Source organism: Tenrec ecaudatus, chromosome 17 (assembly GCF_050624435.1).
Source record: "Tenrec ecaudatus isolate mTenEca1 chromosome 17, mTenEca1.hap1, whole genome shotgun sequence".
Taxonomy (NCBI): domain Eukaryota; kingdom Metazoa; phylum Chordata; class Mammalia; order Afrosoricida; family Tenrecidae; genus Tenrec; species Tenrec ecaudatus.
The window spans coordinates 31,562,512-31,582,172 of record NC_134546.1 but is presented as its reverse complement, the minus strand read 5'-3'; positions in this window follow the sequence as shown (position 1 = coordinate 31,582,172).

The window sequence follows — 19,661 nt, the reverse complement described above, 5'->3', positions numbered from 1 at the left end:
CCTACAAAGATTTACAGCCTGGTGAGACCCTATAGAAACCGGGTTGCTATGAGTCAGCATGGACTCTGTGGCAGTGACTGTCATTTGACTAGCCATCCTACAACGCCCTTCCTTGGTAGACACCAGCTAGAACTCTGACGCAGAACTCAGGGCGTTGCAGGCATCCGACGCTCAGAAATGACTGCCTGCCTGACCTGGTTACGTTAAAAACGATGCAGCTAGTATAAAAGGAAGCATAAAGCAATAATGAAACAATTCGTCACCTTTGTGCTTACCTTCAGGTGGCTTAGTGGGCCACATGCGTGGGGCTGCCAAGGGCAAAGTAGCTGTTCAAAGTCACCAGCTGCGCCAACGGAGAAGGATGAGGCTTTCTACTCCCTTAAGATTTACAGTCTCTGAAACTCACAGGGGCCGTTGTACGCAGCCCTGTGAGGTCACTGTGGGTCAGAATTCATTTGCCAGCAATGAGTTTTGCTAGTTTGGTTTGTTAAGGTGTTTACCCGGTGCTGCAGAAAATAGCAAGCACCTGAGAAAAGGCAACACAGAAGATGGGGTAGGTCATGTGCTGTAGCAGACTTCACTGCTGCAAGGAGAAAGCAAGTTTCCTTAGGCTGACGCAATGGTTCTCAGCCGGTAGTTTTGCTCCCCAGAGGGCATTTGCCAAGGTCTTCAGACATCTTGGTTGTCACATCTTGGGGAGGTGCTACTGACATCTAGTGGGTAGACCAGGAATATGGCTTACTTAGATTGGGTTCACTAGAGCAGGTCAATGACTTTCACAGGGGTCGCCTAAGACCATTGGAAAACATAAATATTTCACAATATATAATTACATATTGTTTTGTGATTAATCACTATGCATTAATTATGTTCAATTTGTAACAATGAAAATACATCCTGCATATCAGATACTTACATGACGATTCATAACAGTAGCAAAATTGTAGTTAAATGAGGATGGTTGGGGGTCCCCACCACATGAACTGTATGAAAGGGCCGCGGCATTAGGAAGGTTGGGGACCACTGCTCTCGAGGATGGAAACCAATGAAATAAGTGAATGAGAAAGAGATTTCAAGGAAATGGCTCGTGCCATTGTAGAGATTGGCAAGTCCCAGATCTGCGGGTCAGACCGCAGGCTAGGTGTTTCTCCCGACGTACATGCTCACAGGGGTGATGAGCTGAAAACCTGGAAGAACCAGTAGTCAGGGAAGGACGAGGCCTGCGGGATCCAGAGAGTGAGCTCGGCCACAATATTACATCACGGGCACAGACCACACCCCCAAGGGAACTCCTCTTCTGACTCATTGGCTGCTCACATCAGACCACAAAATCGAGATGCTTACCTAGTGTGTGCCAAACTATTGAGAACTGAAGCCTCGCCACGTAGACACACAGCCAACACCCCTTCAAACAAAGACCTGTCGGGCACAACATGTTAATGGTTCCAAAGTTGCAAACCCTCAGCTGGTGGCATGGTAGGACATAGCAGGAATTCTGACGGTTCTAAGAAGGAGGCCTGGGGGTATCGTGGTTAGTTGCTCCGCTGCTGAAAGGCCTATCATTTGAACTTACAAGTTACTCTGCTGAGAAAGATACGGCACTCTGCTTCCATGAAGATTCCAGCCTTGGAATCATGTTAGTGGGGCAGTCCTACTCTGTCCTATAGGCTTGCTATGCGTCAAGGTCAACTTGAAGGCAGTACAGTTGGGTTGGGCTGGGCTGTGCTTGCTCTGAGAGAGCCTTGTGTCCTGACGGTGCAGTGGTTATGTGTTGGTCTGCTAACCTAAAGGTCAGCAGTTTGAAACTACCAGCAGCTCCTTGGGAGAAAGATGAGGCTTTCTGCTCCCATTAAGAATCACAGTCTGGGACTGCCACATGACCAGTTCTACACTGTCTTACAGGGCTGTTATGATTCAGAATCCTCAATGGCAAGAAAAGCGAACCTCCCATCTGGAGTAGCCACTGGACGGTGGTAGCTGAAAAGAAAACTCAATGACTTAATCTTCTAGGGTGTAGTTATGAATCAAATTCTACCCCTGTCCACCCACCCCCCAAATACATGTTACCATATTGTGAATGTGTGAATGTAACCTTGTATGAAAATAGGATTTTTCTTCTTTTCAACAGTTAAAATATTTGACTGGCTGGCACATAATAGCACATTCTGAAGTGGTGTCTTATAAAAGGATGCCATGGTGAAGGAGGCAGGTGCATCCTTAAGGAGCAAAGGCATTCTGAGGATTGCCGTCAGACATCGGGAACTAGGGGCGAGGCCCAGAGAAGGAGTGGGCATGGCCAAGACTGACTTGAACTTAGAGCCATCAGAGCTATGAAAACACAAATGTCTGCTCTTTAAAGCCCCTGTGTTTGTGGTGTTTTGCTAGGCCAGCCCACACGTAGCTAAGACAAATGAATGAGGTCAGGTGAAAGGACACTGTATCTAGATCTCCAGGTGCAAGTTTTGGAGACTCGGGAAATGATTCGGGTCACTCAGACCCCACTGGGCCTCCTTTGCCAGCAGAAGCTGCTCCAGGGGCCCTCGTAAGACTTGAGGTAGTCATGCCGCTCACGTGGAAACCAGTTTTCCTCTTGCCCTAGCCCTCCCACCTCGTGCTGCTTCTAGAACTGTCACTAAAGACTGCCTCAAGGGCCTCAGCCAGGAAGAAAAGGTCTGGCACCTTAGAAAGAATTCCAAATGTTGCTAACATATTTAACAATCCTAGAGGATGGGAGAAGGTATCCTGTCACACCGTGAGAGAAAGACAACTACGACTTTCAAACTGAATTGGTTGACCTGGGTACACTTGACCAAAGGTTCTAGATGTCACACATTGTATTAGACAGGGGTCTCTCTATAGAAACAAAACCAGGACACTTATGATTTTATATATGTATATATAAAGATAGATATGTATAGCATGAAGGAATATAACAGCTAGTTAGTACACACAGCAGTACAGAGGGCTCAGTTCAACTCACTCCCATGGAACAGTTAATATACTGGAAGTCCTTCAACTCTCCAGGGCTGCTGGGTCCAAGATCAAGGAAACAGACAGCTGAGTCTTCCATAGAGCAATACAGGTAGTTCAGCCACAGGCAGCAAACAGCAGGGCAGGTCACCAACAGTCAGCCAGATGACAGGATTCGACAGTCCCAAGCTTAAGCGATGTATACACCAGCAGTGTGGCGAAGCAGGTCTCGAAGGAACCTCAAGCTCTAGTGACACAGTCCACGAGTTGGGTGTCCCACAGGTAGTGTAACTCTGAAGTTGAGGCAGATAACTAGTCAAGGCAGCTGCACACTGGTCCTATCACCAGAGAGCAAAAGAGAGTGAGGTAGGGCTCGCCGAGCTATTTATCTCTTTGCTCTCCAATCAAACTGTGACCTTAATAATCCCACATGTACTTACTGGCCAGATTCGCACAATAAACTTACCTATCACACACATAGTATGACTTTCCTAGGGCCAGTGTGACAAGTCATCACAATTTTGGTATCTTAAAGCAGCGGTTCTCATACTGTTCCGCTCATAACCGGGTGCCTGCCAGCAGAGCTGTGCTCTGCCTGAAGACTTACAAGAAAACCTGCGGGTGTCTGTCTCCAACTTGGCCTCTGGGGTTGCCACCTTGGACCTTCCTTGGTTGGTGGATACATCACTTCCCTCTGTATCTATCTTTGTCTCTCTATGTCTCTTCTGCCCTTCTAGGGGCTCAAATCAGATTGGAAGGAGCCCTGGTGGCACGGTGGATTAAGCATGTGGGCCAGTAACCACGTGATTGTCGTTCCAGCCCACCAGCTGCTCCGTGGGAGAAAGAACAGGTTGCCTGCTCCCATAAGATTTACAATCTCAGAAACCCTACTCTGCCCTATAGTGTCACTGTTAGATGGAAGCAACCTGATGCCGTGGGGGGGTGTGTGTGAGGGGGTACTGTGTTTTATTTTTTAATCACATTAGATTTAGGGCTCACTCCACAACTATGACCTCAACCTGAACTATTTACGTCTCAACATACCCTATTTCCAAGTAAGGTCTCAGGCTGTGGTTCTAGGTCAGTGGGTCTCACCTTCCTTTAAAACAGTTCCTCATGTTGTGGTGACCCCAACCATGAAATTATTTTCATCGCTACTTCATAACTGTAATTTTGCTACAGATATGAATCATCATGTAAATATCTGATATGCAGGATGTATTTTCATTGTTACAAATTGAACATAATTAAAGCATAGTGATTAATCACAAAACAATATGTAATTATACATTGTGAAATATTTATGTGTTTTCCGATGGTCTTAGGCGACCCCTGTGAAAGAGTCGTTCAACACCCAAAGGGGTTGCAACCCACAGGTTGAGAACCGCTATTCTAGGTGGACATTACTCAGCCCCACTGCCTGGGCAATTAAAACTTTTCTGTACTGTAGCCCATAATCCAGGATAAAGTAGAGATACCTGCCTTTGCAGCTGCCGTATCTCCCACTTTGGAAGACACACACCAAAAAACCAAAGTCACTGCCATTGAGTCAATGCCCACTCACAGCAATGGCATAGTAGTTTCTCATTGTGCTGCCACCCTTAAGGTCGGCAGTTTGACACCACCAGCCACTCCTTGGGAGATAGACTGGGTTTTCTACTTCTGGAAACAGTTACAGCCTCTGAAACTCACAAGGGCAGTTCTACCCTGTCTTTTCAGGGCCAGGAGAGAATGGCCCTAGAAAACTAGTTTGAGTACTTTGACTTTGACTCCAAACCACTCCAGAGTTTTGAACAAGTGACACAATGTAACAGATGTCTTATAGAATCCTGTGAGTCCTGGACCGTCAGCTGGTTGTACCGAGGCAAGGGTGGTAGAGAGATCTGTAGAACTTTTTGCAATAATACAGGCAGGGACAATGTGTTAGTCTGGGTAGACTAGAGAAACAAATCCATGGACACACATATGTGTATAAGAAAGAGATTTAGATACAAGAGCAACTGAACATTGAAAAAACATCCCAGCCCAGTCCATAAGTCCGATATTAATCCATATGCCAGATACCAATCTAAAAAGTCCTCTTCAGACTCACAAAACACATGCAATGACGCCAAATGCAGAAGATTACAGGCCAGTAGGTAGAAGGAAGTCTTTGCGTCCAATGGTGTTGGAAGCATCTCAGCATTGGCAAGGGTCTCTACGTGGCTTCTCCAGCTCAAGAGTTCTGGTTGCATCAGGGTAGGTCCATGTGACTTTTCCAGGTCCCAGGCATAGCACCATGTGTCTTCTCATTAGAGCATCTCTCAGAGTGAGCAGAGAGAGAGAAGTGTCTCCCACCTCCAAGAAGGACATCCAGGATTTCCCAGAATTCCCAGGAAAAGTCCATGCCCACACAGAGGCTTCATTGGTTATGTCTTGATTAACAGACCAGACTCCACCCCTTCACTTGTAATCCTCTCAAACTGACACCAGTTTATGTAACTAACACATTCACATAACACCTGCAATGATGCTGAATGCAGGAAGATCACAGGCCAGTGAATGGAAAGTCTTATGGATCCAGTGGTGGTGGAAGCATCTCAATGCTGGCATGAATCTCCACATATTCCTCCAGCTCCAGGGCTCTGGCTCCATCAGTGTAACTCCATGTGGCTTATCAACAGGAATGTGAAGCAGAGAGATGAAGCAGAGAATGAGTGTGTCTAGCCTCCAGTGAGCTATTTACCTCCCTCATGCCTCCGAATGAGGTCATCGAGCTGTGACTGGATTGACAGGCTAGACTCCACTCCTTCCTAAAGTTGACAGTAGATGATGAAAGTGCCACAAGTATCATGGAGGGCGATCCGCTCTCTTGAACACTGTCAATAGGTAAAGTAAGAGAGTCACTGATGTGGCATTGATTGTGACTCGTAGGGACCTTGCAGGACAGAGTCCAGGGTTTCCAAGACTGAAGTCTTTACAGGGTTGCATCGCCCTCATTTTCTCTCCACTAAACCACTGGTGGATTCAAACCAACAACCTTGCAGTTAGTAGCAGAGCTCCACCAGAACGCCTGAAACAAGAAAAAAATCTAGAAATTGACCATCGGGCTTATCAACCAAGCATGTTCGAGGAACACCGCAAGGCCTGGCGCCGAGGACTTGTAAAGATTAGGACGTAATGTATCCATTGCCAGCTAAAGTGGGGCCATCAGTACCCGTGACAGAAGGAGTTCAGATAGAAGGAGGACATAAGGCAAGGCAGGGGTCAACTTAAGAGAAAATAGGGAGGAGGCGTAGAGCGGGAGGGAAGCGGGTATAGACAATGACCACAATTCATTCTGCCCAAAGGGGCGCCAAAAACGGGGGGTAGTAAGTTGGTAGAAGATGGATACAGAATCTAGGGAAATAGTTTTGTTTTATAATTGGGAAAAAGAGCAGCATGATTTTTATGTTGACGAGACTATCCCAGGAAAGATGAAAAATGGATGAGATAGGCAAAGTGGGGAGATGCCGGAGCAATGTGGTGAGCAGGCAAGAGGCCGTGGGATGTAGTTCACAAGTAGCAGGGCTGGCTTTCACTGGCTCATGAATAATTTACCCGGGGTGATGGGTGGGAAGGCAGCATACCGACATGTCAGGGAAGATGATACATGTATCCCTGGAAATTTCTCTCTCTGATCCATGCCCTGAAAAGAACAATTTAGTGGGGGTGGGAATCATTGTTAGCTGCTACTGAGTTGGTTTCAGCACCGAGACCTTATGCAGCTCTGGGTTATCATCTTTATGAGAGATCTCCGAAGCTTCCTCATGGGTGCAAAGATGCTGAGTGGATTCAAACCACTAACCTTTCCACTAGTGGCCAGGCTTGTAACCAGTGGTCCTCAAAAGGCTGACCACAAAACCTGCCGTTTTGCAAGCTGTCACTAACAAGAACACCAGCCGCAAGGAAAATACTAGCGCACATTTGAAAGTCACGTTCTGTCCCTGGTAAATATCCCAAAGCCAAACTCACTGTTATGGAGTCGATTCGGGGCTGAAGAACAATGGCCAAAGGAAAGTTCCGGGTCTGCAGAACTCGGAGTGTCAGGAAGGAGATATAGTCTGAGAGGTGGATTATCACCTTGTCCTGATGGTGGTGGCTAATGGGGGGGGGAGGGGAGATGTCAGGGGCTGGGAAGGAGGGGTGGAGAAAGGTGTACAGACAGACCACGAAAGGAGGATATTATTTGGGTCCCACGAAATGGGCACAAGACACCAGAGACTCCCACTGTTCAGAAGGATAGACGGAAGATTGTCTGCCCCATGTCCCTGCAAGACTATGGCCCTTCATCCCATTAAGCCTGGAAATGAACTCACCCTTCCTCAGTTTTCAGCCGGACAAAAGACAGGTCTATAAGGAACAATAGCAGTGGCGAGGTATACACACACGAGAATAACCACCTGAGAGGAAAAAGAGCAGCATTTACCCCAGAACAAAGTTCAGAAGGGTAGGAGAGGAGGAGAAACGGAAACAGGAGAAACGGAAACAGGAAGCATAGGGAGGAAGTGGAATTAAAAGATGTTTCATTGTAGGGACTGAAATCACTAATAAGGAAATAGGTACGAATTGGAGTCTGGAAAACCGATACGCTATGCTCCAATCCACACACACGAAACAAAATGAAAAGACCGGCTGCCAACGGCCCTATGCTTGCCACGCCCCCCTTCCCCAGCGCCCCTGGCAGGTGTCCAGGGTCTAGTGGTCATGGTTACAGGGATGGAGAGAATGTCTGGACCCAACAAGAACTGCTTCTGCCACCGCCAACTCGTGTTCAGCAGCAGTGGCCCACCCTGAGCCCTATTTTCACACCGCACCCAAGAGGGACGTCCTCTCGGAGGTCCCTCCCAAACCCACTGCCCCTGAGATGATTCCAATTCGTAGCTACCCTGGGCGGGCTCCTGCCTCTTTGAACATCTTTACCAAAGCGGACAGCCTCCTATTTCTTCCGTGGAGAGGTTGGTGACTTTAAACCACCAGCCTTGTGGTTAGCAGACCAACACTTCCCTGGCAGTGCCCCCAGGGATCCTTAAACATCCTGTTTCCTGACCTGGAACCTTATGGAAAGGGCGATCCTTTGATCTCACGCTAATAAATACCAACTCCGGATTTGGTTTTTCCTTGCCACCAATACCTTTCACGGGATTACCAAATCGCCTTATTCACTATGAAGTATATTCCACGCAACCATTCTTCGGACTAATGGGCTCCTTAAGCGCTCAGTTATTGGGCGGGCAGGAGATCACCTGCTTGCGAGGGTCAGGTGCCTCTCTCCGGGATGCTGCGTGCGCTATGGACAAACGGCCAGTAGATGGTGCTGCTACTTCCAGAGTCAGCCTACCCAGACAATGAGTGGAAATGGGGTAGTATCATTGGCTGCATCACCCCGAACACCTTATTTAAATGTTGGCATCTTATCACTGCCAACTCTAGAAGCCACTGGCTCTGAAGTTTCAAAGCCTCTGGTGCAAGGTGGGAACTTCAATGCTGTCATCGATTGCGCCCAGGGTAGGGCTGATTCCATGTTCTCGTCCTTATTTCATGGAGAATCATCAATTCTAGTTACTAGCCACCCTACCCCCAATGCATAACAAACAAGCTCCTGGATGCCAAGAAGTCTGGATGTGGGGTGCCAGCTCTTGATAGAAATTTCTGGAGCGCCACCTCTCTGTGCCTTGAGAGTACCCGAGAGTCTTGAGGATGCATGTTATGTTCTAGTCCCCTACCAGTGGGCGGGGAGAGAGACGGCACAGGTAACCCCCCCCCCCCCAAACATCTAGCTTCTCATTTTCCACACAATCCATGCTGGGCACCCAGCACCCCCATGCACAACACTGCTTATTGATGAAACAGTGTCCAGGAGAGCATGTCTTCTGTCAGCAGACGCAACAGGGACCCCGTTTCTCTGGAGAGTAACACTGCCTGCGGGTTCTTCTGGGTTCCTGACTCCACTGAGCAGAAACACACAAAGGGGGTGAACTGCGTGGACTGGAGTGCTGGTTCCTGCGAAGGAGGAGGAAACACGGCAGAGGAGGGATGTCTGGAAGCCACGTATCTTTCTAGATTCATGCCCGAACCAGACCTGAGACAAGGATTTGCATGCAGATCGTTTGCTTTGGGAGGAGGGCACTGCAGGAGGGAAATTGGGACCGAGGGAAAGGCAGGCTAAGGCGGTACTCTTGGGCTAATCACCCCCATGCAAGGCTGGGGCTCGATCCTGCTGGGTCCCTCTGCAAGGCCACCTAGACCAGCTAACACATGTCCACCTGAGGGAAGACCACTTTGCTCAAAAGTAGGAACGCTTCCCATTCCCTCCCACTTTAAGGACTTCATTCCCACCACTTAATCCATCGTGAGCAGAATATTCAACAGCACAAGAGGAGGAATAGAACTCCCCAGAACTCCTGTCCTTGAAATAGATGCTGTGTTAGTCTGGGTACTTTAGAGAAACAAATCCACAGAAACTAATGTATAAGAGAGTTTTATATAAAGGGTAAGCGTGCATCAAGAAAACACCCCAACCCAGTGCTGCCCAAGCCCACAAGTCCAACATTAGCCCATATGTCCGACACCAATCCACAAAGTCCTCCTCAGTCTCACAAAACACACACTAGGATGCCGACTGCAGGAGGAAAGCCGAATCAGTGAACGAGTAAGCATTTCAGTGTTGGCAGGGGTCTCCACATGGCTGCTCCAGCACCCTGGGCTGCATCGGAGTAGGTCCATGCGGCTTCTCCTCAGGGATGTCTTGCAGGAAGTGAGCCATTTCAGCTGAAGCAGGGAACTGACTAAGGCAGTTGCACCCTGGGCCGACCATCAGAAAGCAAGAGACCCGAGAACTAGAAGGATGAGGCTCACAGAGCCATTTATTCCTCTGCCCTTCAATTAACCCCACATGTGTTTATCAGCCAGGTTGGCACAATAAACTTTAACTCACTATGTATTGGGGCATTGTGAAATGTGCTGTTCTCGCTCTAGTCATGCCCCCTGGTACACTTCCTGTACTGAATGACTGCTGAGACCAGCTGGAAAGAGAGATAGGCAGGAAGCAGGGGACTGTCAGGCACAGGTCAAGGGCGGGGCAAGAACCCCTAATGGAACATCCAGGAGCCTGCTCTGCTAGCATTCAGTCCCATTTTGTGAAAGCAGGAAACATCCTTGACCTTTGGATGGAGGGATGAAATCCACTCTTAGAGAAATTGTTGGGGGGAGAGGGAGAGAGAGAGAGTCCAGAAAAACATTTGAGCGAAATAATGGATTGTTTGGTGCTTAAAGAAGCAGCTGAAAGGAGGCTTAGGTGCCTGGAAAGCTCAGTCTCTTTTTTAGTTAAATTCCATGAATTCATTATACTCCAGAGAAACAGGAAATCTGAAATATAAGTTTACCATCAGAATGTCACAACCATTTAATCTATGGTCGGTTTTCTCCAAGTTCGATCAACGAGTAACTGCCGTCTCAGGGGTATAACTGCCGTCTCAGAGACCTATGCTTGTTTGAGTTCAACTGTGCCCCACCCCCAAAGACACGGCGAAGTCCTACCCCCCAGTGCGTGTGAATCGGGCCATGTTCAATGATCGGGTCTCTGCAGAGAGTTAGCATGAGTTCCTACTACAGTAGGATAGGCCCTCCTTCAATGTCAGAGGTCCTTGATTTTTTAAGGAGAAGCTACACCAAAGAGAAAAACATGTGACGACAGAGGCAAATGTGGGCATTACGTTGCCCTGAACCAAAGAAAGCCTCGTGCTTCCAGAAGCTGGAAGAGAAGAAACAGGATTGTCCCCTGACTCTTTCGAGGTACAGGGCCCGTGATGTCAAATCTTAGCCTCCAGAGCTGCAAGACAATAAATTTCTGTTGTGCAAAGTCACCTGGTTTGTGGCATTTTGTTGTAATAGTCCTAGGAAATGAATACACTTTTCTCTGGAGAAAAAGCTCACTGTGTTCAAATCGAGGCCCACTCATACAACCCTTACAGGACAGAGCACAAGCTGCTCTTGTGGGTTTCCAGGGTGGTAAAAGGATTGTCTTTCTCTTAAGGAGCAAGCTAGGGGTCTCAAATCACTGGCCTTATAGTTAGCAACCTAGCATATACTCCACTACACTGCTAGGGCTCTTCCCACACGTCCAGTCTTCCCTTTGTGTCTCCTGCCTTAGCTCTGCATAATCAGACCCTGATTTCATTGCAAGGGTGGATTTCATGGCCAAGGAGCCCCAAGAAAATTAGAAAGTGGATTAAGAGGACCGGTGTTTTTGTTCCATTTTTGTTTGTGTCAATCAGCTAAGCCAACTCTTTTACTTAAAGCCTTGCAATAACGTTTCATTTTTACCTACAATGAAACCTAAAGCCTCGATGTGGGCCCTTGTTGTTAGGTGCCTTCAAGTCAGTGCCAACTCATAGAGACCCTCTGCAACATAGAATCAAACCCTGCCCATTCCTGTGCCTGCCTCCCATTTGTTCTTGTGTTTCAGCCCATTGATGCAGCCACAGTATCGATCCATCTTGTCTAAGGTCTTTCTCTTTTTCATTGCCCTTCTACTTTACCTGTCCTTGACCTTCATCAGTAAATGCTTCAAGTCCTCCTCACTTTCAGGAAGCAAGGCTGTGCCACCTCTGTATCGCAGTTGTTAGCAAGCCTCCCACCGGTCCTGAGGCAGCATTCCTCTTCAACTAGTCCAGTTTCTCTGATTCTTTGCCCAGCATACAGATTGAGTAAGTGTGGGGACAGGCTACAACCATGACTCTCACTTTTCCTGATTTTAAAACATATGGCAGTCCCTTGTTATGTTTGCACAACTGCTTCTTGATCCATGTACAAGTTCTGCATAAGCACAATGAAGTATTGTTCTGAAATTCCCATTCTTCTCAAGCCAGTACAAAAGTTTGTTATGATCCACACACACTGTGTCAAATTCCTTGTCATAGTCAATAAAACACAAGTAAACACCTGTGGCAGATACATACTTTCCTGTCAACTTGCAAAGGGGTGGAGTCTAGTGTCTCAATAAGGCCAGAGCCATTGAGGCCTCTGTGTGGGCATGGCCTTCTCCTGAGGATTCTGGGAACTCCTTTATTCCTCCCTGAAGGTGAGAGACACTCTCTGTTTCATCTTCCTGCTGACAAGACACATGAAGCTGCGCTGATAGAGCCAGAACCCTGGAGCTGGAGGAGCCATGTGGAGACCCAGACCATTGCTAAGATGCTTCCATGACCACTACATCCACAATACTATCCACCCACTGGCCAGTGATCTTCCTGCATTCTGCATCATTGCATGTGTTGGTGAATCTGAAGAGGGATTTACAGACTGGTACTAAACATATGGGCTAATATCAGACTTATGGACTTGATCTGGACTAAGCTGGGGTGTTTTCTCAATATACAATTGCTCTTTTATATAAAGCTCTTTCTTATACACATGAGTGTCTATGATTTTTTTTCTCTATGCAACCAAGACTAACACAACATCTTTCTGGTTTTCTCTGCTTTCAGCCAATATTTATTTACATTAGCAATGATATCCCTTATTCCAAGTCCTCTTCTGAATCCAGCCCAAACCTCTGACAGCCCCCTGTCCATGTACTGCTTGAACCGTTTTTGGATGATCTTAAGCAAAATTTTACTTAAACGTGATATCAATGATCTAAGTCTATACTTTGAGCATTTGGTTGGGTAACCTTCTTTGAAATGGGTACAAATATGGATCCAAATGTGGATCTCTTCCAGTCAGTTGGCCAACTAGCTGCCCTCCAGATTTCCTGGCACAGACAAGTGAGTGCTTCCAGTGATTCATCAACTTATTGAAACCTTTCCATTGGTGTTCCACTGACATCTGGAGCCTTGTTTTTGGCTAATGCTTTCAGTACAGCTTGAACTTCTTCCTTCAATACCATTAGCTCTTGCTCATATGGTACCTCTTGAAATAGTTAAATATTGACTAGTTCTTTTGGATACAGCGACTCTGTATTCTTTCCATCTTCTACTGATGCTTCCTGCATAATTCCCTACTTTGCCCATAGAATCTTACAATATGGCCACATGAGACTTGTCCCTCTCCCCCACCTCTCCCCCAGGTCTTTCCGTTTGAAGTATGCTGAGCATGTTTTTCCTTTCTGGTTTTCTCGCTCTAGGTCTGTGCACATTTTATGACAATATTTGACGTTGTCTCCTTCAACTATCACTTACATTTGCTATTCAGCTCTCTGACGTCATCATTTCTTTAATGTGCCTGAACTACTCTATGATCAAGAGCAAGTTTCAGAGTCTCTTCTGACATCCATTTTGATCCTTTCTTTCTTTCCTGTCTTTTTAATAACCTTTTGCTTTCTTCATGTAGGAAGTTCTTGATGTCACCCCACAGCCCTTAATTCTCCTTAAATATGCCAATCTCAGTCGCATTGCAGGAGTGTTTGTTTGCTGTTGTTTTTCCTGGGCATTTTCTCCCAGATTCCTGCATTGTTCAGAGTGTCTGCTCAAACACCCCATATCTCTATCTATCTATCTATCTCCACTATTTTCTCTGGCACACTCTTAGCCACCGCCATTTTTCTTTATAACACATGCCACCCCACGCATGACATAGGTGTGTTTGCTTGTGGTCTGTCTCCCCACCATTACAACAGGCACTCCTTGGGGACTTTGTTTGGTGGACATACCCTGTACTTTTATCAGTCTCTGGCTTAGGAGAGGCAAACAATAAAAATTTGATAAATAAATAAACGTGCACATGAATGACTGAGCAAATGAACAGAGTTGGGTCACTGGTCCCATGACTACATGTTTCTTTGCTCCATGGTATTAGACACTGCCTTAGTTTTCTCAGGGAGTGGTGTGTGAAGGGGACTCAAACCAAATTCCCTGCCATGTTCCAACTCTTAGGAACCCGTAGGACAGTGAAGAACCTCTCCTGTGCATTTCTGAGATGATAAACCTTTATAGGAGTAGAAAGTCTCAACTTTCTCCCTTGAAGTAGCCGGTGGCTTCGAATTGCTAACTTGTGAGTGCAGCCCAAAGCATAACCAAACATGTAAGGCATCAGGCCTTTCTGTTCCTAGGGATGCATTAGTGAAATGCCGCCAAAGAGATGGCTCTACGAAAAGAAACATGTGTTCTTCCTGTTCTGGAGGCCGGAAGTCGAATTTAGAGTGGCAGCAGGATCATGCTTTCTCTGAAGGGTCTAAAGAAAGGTCTTTTCTTGTTTCCTGTGGTTTTGGGAGCCCCAGGCATTACTTGCCCTGTAGCCGTTCACATGTTTTTCATGCTTGTGTGTGTGAGTCTATTGCCCTGATAGTTTTTCTCTTTTATAATATGATACTCAGAAGGGATTGTTAGGATTGGGACCCATTTCACTCTTGCACAATTTCTTTACTTAACCACTAACATTAAATAAAAAGCAACAAGAACTTTTTAAATTGTAAATCAGATGAAGGTTTGTTGAGAGGCCATCAATTTACACTCAGCAGATCATACTTTTTATTTTAACTCATCCATTCCAATAACCCCACTTTCTCTTATGATTCCTATTTTTATTCCTACTTTTTTCCCAGCCCGCTGAACTTACACTTGGATAAATGCTGTCCTGTGGATCTCAAATGGTTGGTTATTCTTACAAGGGCAGGGGCAGGGATCAGTACCATACCTGAAGGTTGACTAAAGATCATGGTCGTGAGGGTCACAACAGTTTTTATTCAGCCAGTAAGCCTGTCTATTTTATGATTTTTGGCTTCTGTTCCCCATTTTCTCCCATTCTCTCAGGGCCTTCTAATGTAATCCTTTTCAGAGAAGTGTTAGTGGAGACCAGGCATCATCTAGTTCTGTTCTCAGGGCTGTAGGGACTGGTGTTTTGGAGGTGCATTAGACCACTGGACTAATTGTTAACATGGGTCTCAATTCTTTCCATTATTTTTTCCTTTGGATGGGAGAGTTACAAAGTTACAGGTTAGATGGCTGCTGATGAGCTTTTAAGGCCCTAGTTACCACTCACTGACGTAGCATGTAGAACCTTACCTTTATGAACTGTTATATCAATTAGTCTTGTTGTCCCATGAGACTATAGTCTTGATCTCCCAGGCTCTGTGACTCATTTCTTCAAAGTGTTTATGTCTAAGAAAATTTCATAACTTTGCCTTCTGTTTACTCCCCCATATTTATGGACATATTTGTAGCAAAGGTATAACTACACTCACACTCACACACACACACACACAAATAGTCTCTATTGAAATCTATATGCATAATCATGGTTATAATCCCACTCTCCCACCCACACCTGGTTCAGTCTGAATGTCTATCAAAGCATCTACTCATAAATCTCCACTGGTGCAGAGTTGTGTATGTAAGAGCTTTTGAAAACCTCCCAATGTTTTCCATTTTTAGCCTGCGTCCATTTTTTGGCAACCTCCCCCTTATTGTATATTGCCTTCCCATTCACCCAAGTTAACACTTCTCTTCTCTCTAAATGTTATCATTTTTACTGGTACAATAAGACAAACTTCATTTCCCCAAATAAGGTCGCATTCACAGGTACCAAGGGTTAGGACTACAACATATTTTTGCTGGGACACAATTACATCTGTAATTAGAGATCTTTGTTTTCATGGAGTCTCCAAGACTATTTTTCAATTGTAGGCCTTTCTTTAAGAGACCACACAGAGCTTCTGCATTACAAGAGACAGATAACTTTGAGAAACAGAGGCATGAGGCAGCGGGATAGAAAGTCAGAGGACTTCATCTCTGTGATGCTTCATTCATTTATTTCCTCTCTCCTTCAACGCACACTTATTATCATGACTTCACACTCCACTGACACCCACACAGGTCGCCTTAACTTCATGATCATCGACCAGGCATAGGAACAGAACAATAAAGATCCAGGGTTAATGGTTCCACCTCAGTTTGACCAAATCCATGCATTACAATATTATAAAGATACATAAATGCATGTATTTTATATTATTCTCTATATATTTTATATCATATCTGAGGGGACACCAAAAAATTGAATTTTTTCAAAGCTATGTATTTAAATTATTTTACAGAACAACCTTAACACCTTCAAGGTACTCTCCATGACAATGAATACATTTGTCACGTCTTCAATTCCATTTTTGGAAACAGTTTTTACAAACTCATCTGTTTGGATGACGACAGCACCTCCCTTGCTTTTATCTTCACCTCTTCTATGTCTTCAAATTGCTGTCCTTTCAGGTCCCTCTACATTCATGGAGAAAAACAGAAGTCACATGGAGCAAGGTCAGGTGAGTAAGGTGCATAGGGTAAGAGAGGCATGCTGGGTTTTTTTTTTACCAAAAACTGACACACTGAGATGGCTCCATGAACAGGTACATTGTCGTGATGTGAAAAACAGTCCCCTGTCTGCCACACATCAGGCCTTTTTTGTTGCACACTGTCATGCAATCTTTTCAGATAAGAACCTCTAAATAGAAAGCTTGATTAACAGTCTGACCTGGTGGAAAAATCTCCAAATGCACTATCCCCTTCACATCAAGAAAGCAGGTACCCCTTGTATTACACACTACATAATAATACAGTGTGTATTATATTATGATATATTACATATAATAGCTGATTACATATATAATACTGTGGTAGTTACATAATCTGGTGTCAATTTGGGACTCAAGAAGATTCAGAGTGAAGGGGTGGAGTCTAGTCTGTCAGTTGGATTATAGACAATGAGGCCTCTGTGTGGGCATAGCATTCTCCTTTGAATTCTGGGAAATCTGGCTTTTCTTCCTTGGAGACAGGAGCCACTTGCTCTGCTCACTCCCTGGGAGACTTCCCTGAGGAGAAGCCACATGGACCTACCCTGATGCTGCCAGAACCCTGAACTCGGAGAAGCCATGAGGAGACCCCTGCCATTGCTCAGAGGCTTACAACGCCATTGGAGCTACAAGACTTCTGTGATCATTGCATGTGTTTCGTGAGTCTGAAGAGGATTTTACAGAATGGTATTGGACATATGGACTAATATCGGACTTATGGACTTGATCTGCACTGGACTGGGATGTTTTCTCAATATCTAACTGCTCTTGTACATAAACCTCTTTCTGATACACATATGTGTCTCTATGAAGTTGTTTCTCTAGTCTACCCAGACTGACACCCTCACTGCCATCAAGTCGATTCCAACTCATAGTGACCCCTTAAGACAGTGTAGAACTCTCCCTGTGGGTCCTAAGACTGCAACTCTTTTTTTACTTTCCTTTTTAAGCTTTTTATTTAATTGGGAATTAATATACATATCATTCCCATATAATGTAATATATATATATATATATATATATATATATATATATATATATATATATATATATATATAATCTCAGTCACATTAAGCAGCATTGTACAGTTGCTACCACAATCAGTTTCCAAACATTCTTTTTTCTTTCTGGATTCCTTGACATTTTCCCCCTTTAATCTTCCCCCACCATCACCACTGTACTCCAACCCCCACCCCAAATCCGTATGCTACTTGCTGTTCTGGGTTTCATATATGAAAAAACAGAAAGAGATATAACAACTTCAAGAGGGTAACCCCTAATAACATAACACTGTTGAGATACGAACAAACAAAACAAAAATACATAAAATGTTGAAAACCAGATCAGGTCCAATGTGAGGGAGGATCAACTGACAAAATTTTGACTGTTCAAGTCAGGTTTATTCCTTGAGATGGCAATTCTTTATGGGAGTAGAAAGCTGTGGTAGTTACATAAATGCATGTCAACTTGAAGATTAAAAAGTGTAGGGGTGGAGTGTAGCCTGCAATCAGGTCACGGCCTCATGATGCCTCTCTGTGGGCATGACCTTCTCATGAGTACGATCCTGGGAACTCCTGCTCTCTCTCTGCTTCACCTTCCTGCTGGCGAGCTACTTGAAGACCTGTCAGAGACCTGCGAGAGCCCTGTGATGTTTCCACCACCATTGGATTCATAAGACTTTTCATCCACCAGCCTGTGATATTCCTGAATTCTGCAACATTGCATGTAGCTGTGTGAGTCTGAAGAGGGATTTATGGACTCGTATCAGACTTATGGACTTGATCTGAACTGGGCCGGTATGTTTTCCCGATATATTAACTCCTTCTTGATATAAAGTTCCCTCTTACACATGAGTGTCTCTGGATTTATTTCTCTAGTCAACACGGCCTAACACGAAAGCCTAGTCTTTCTCCCATATATAATACACATGTATAATACAATGGCTGATGAGATAGTTATTTTATTGTGCCAGCCTGACCGATAAACACAAGTGGGATTAATTGAAGGGCGGAGAGATAAATGGCTCGGTGAGCTTCGACTTTCTTGTCTCTTACTCTTTGATGCTTGTTCTGTTCCTCAATTTACAGGCTACACTACCCGTGGGATGCCTAGCCTATAGACTGCATCGCTGTGAGTTGAGGTCCCTTTAAGACCACATGATTGGAATTTACATCTCTTGAGCTGGGGACTGACTATTGGTGACCCGACTGACAGTTGGTGACCTGCCTTGCTGTTTGCTGCCGATGCTGGGATAGCCTAGCTCTCTCTACAGAGGACTACCTGGCGGCCCTCAAGACTTGAAGGACTGCCAATGTCTCACAACTCTCTCATGGGAGTGAGTTGCTCTGAACCATTTGTACTGCTTTATAATTTAACTGTTCATTTCTTGTGTTATCTATCTTTATAAATATATATATATGAAATTATCAGCAATCTGGTTTTATGTTTCTAGAGAACCCTGTCTAACTCAGCTGAAGATATCTATCTACATATCTTCAGTTATTACTTGCTGAAATAAGGGTTTTGTTTTGTTTTCCATTCGGTCTGATGCTGGGATGTAGGGAATCAAGCCTCACAGAACCAGTTGCTCAGTCATTACTAGGTCAAAGCTTGACATTTTCTGTGGCACATGTCTTGATTATGTAGGCATAGCACAGACCCACCGCCTGATTGCTTTAAAAATCAAATCATGAATTTACACTCAAGTTTGTATTGCCCCATTGCCTTCACCGGTATTTTTGACCAGGTGTGAGCAGAGCCTGCTTGCTTGCTCTCCATGTGGTACCTTGAGTCTGTCCCTCCCCCCCTAATTCCAACTCAGGCGACTTCCTTCCTTCCCTTAACTTCATTTCTCTGGAAAATAGCTTTCCCACTCCTGTGAACCCTCTTTAAACTGCTACTTTTATTTTGAAAAAGTCTTTAAGACCTAGCTCACCCAGTGAATCAATACTGCATTAATCATGAGTGTTATCTTCCCCAAATTACCTTTCACAGTTGGTTTAGTTTCAATTCCGGAGTCCACTTTATTCTAGAGACATGTAGGCACAATAGAGATTTACTGTAGTCACAACAGAAGCACAGAAAGCAGACGCTGGCCCTTTGCCGACAAGTTTGCCGGCATACAGAGGCTTTAGGCAGGCATGTTGGCCTCGCAGCCTAGTTGTCCCATTTGTTGGGTGGTGGACACCCTGCCAAGGACGGGCCGAAAAGATCTTGGGCTAATTCTTGGACTCTCCGTTTCCTCCGCTGTCACTGGGGATGACAATTATAGCCTCCCTCTACCTCTAAGGCTGCCAAGGCGTTTTTATTTTGTTGTTTTTATTTTTATAAGCCACTGAACATTACTGGATCTCTCAAAGAGAAAATATGAAATGAAGTCCTCCCCTTGCTCCTT